This window comes from Peromyscus californicus, unplaced genomic scaffold, assembly GCF_007827085.1.
Source record: "Peromyscus californicus insignis strain IS unplaced genomic scaffold, ASM782708v3 Scaffold_3__1_contigs__length_106647218, whole genome shotgun sequence".
Taxonomy (NCBI): Eukaryota; Metazoa; Chordata; class Mammalia; order Rodentia; family Cricetidae; genus Peromyscus; species Peromyscus californicus.
The window spans coordinates 86,962,487-86,964,088 of record NW_026294551.1 but is presented as its reverse complement, the minus strand read 5'-3'; positions in this window follow the sequence as shown (position 1 = coordinate 86,964,088).

Below are 1,602 nucleotides of genomic sequence, written 5' to 3'. Positions count from 1 at the left end.
CAGGTACTCATAGATGTCCGGGAAGCTGGCACCATGGTCAGCTTTGGAGTCACCCATAGTGTCAACTGGGAACATAAATAGCACCATAGGAACCCCTGGGACAAAGCTAATCAGAGATGGGAGCCAGTGGGACCAACTAAGGCAGAATTGGCATTTGGCAAAGCTTATTTCACTAATTCAATGGGTTCTAATAAGGAAAATGTTTTTTAAAAAGTCTCACAGTGTTACAATGCCACTTCCTCGGTATGGAATAAATAATGTGCACTTCTTGCTTCAACATTCTGCCATCTTCTGATGTCATTTAAATAAATAGATGTGTCACAGGGAGTCCACGGTGCTCTTGTGAATGCATAACTCAGCCTTGCTCTGGACTGTGTGCTTTATTTCTGCCCTGACTTTTATACCCTACAGGGCAGAGTACTACATCATGGGTTTTGGGTAAATCTGTGTGGAATCAGTTGAAAGAAACTGATTTCTTCAAACATTAAGTAAGGAAAACGCATCCAGAATTCCCAAATACATTCCCTAAAGCCTACACTTATGGCTCAGGCTCCAGGGTCTATATGAGACGTGGCTTGAATAGGGTTCAGCCACAGACGGGATGCCAAGGGTTATGGTGAAGGAAAGCCTCTCACCTTCGGAATAGAGAATACACATAAATGGAAGATGAGCCCTCCAGGGTCTGTTTCACCCTTCTTCTGTGTGTTTGTTTGTTTGTGTGTTTTATTGTTTTGTTTGTTTGTTTGTAGATAGGGTTTCTCTTTGTAGCCCTGGCTGTCCTGGAACTCACTGTGTAAACCAGGCTGACTTTGAACTCACAGAGATCCTCCTGCTTCTGCTTCCCGAGTGCTGGGAGTGTAGGTGCCACCACCGCCCGCCTCCTCTACTCCTTCTTTCATTTACTGAGCATAGATTACATGTCAGGTTCCACTGCAAGCGATGAGGATTCCGAAGATAAGGAAGAGCAAGTCCTATTCTGGAGTTTAAGTGTGAATTGACAGGGCGAGTTGTGTGCCAATCAACACCTAGAGATACTGATAACAGACATCCTCCACGACATGAAAGAAATGTGGGTGCTTTACCCAGAGAGAGCAAGGTGGGCCTCCATGAAGAACTGAAAAGCAGGATCCCCCAAAGAGAGCAAGGTGGGCCTCCGTGAAGAACTAAAAAGCAGGATCCCCCAGAGAGAGCAAGGTGGGCCTCCGTGAAGAACTGAAAAGCAGGATCCCAAGAGATGAAAAGATAAGGAGGGTGACAGTGCCACTTGCCAGTCACCTTCTTTCCTGTGGGTGTTTTCATGGGCATGGATGACCCAAGCATCTTACAGGCCAGAGAAGATGAGACAAGGAAGACCACCTGCCCTGGGCACACTTGAGAGGCTATGGACTCACCCAATGAGGACTGCTGTGTGTATGGAGGCTGCCAGAGGCTAGCTGAACCTTACATTCTTGGCAAAAGGCCCTCTACCACCCTTGTTGAGATGCCATCAAGAATAAGACACAGGTAGCACCATATGTCCAAGATCAAGATAAGATCAAGAAGCCCTGCTTAGGCTAATCAGAACCATCTCTGAATAACTAGATGGAACCATTTACCAAAGAA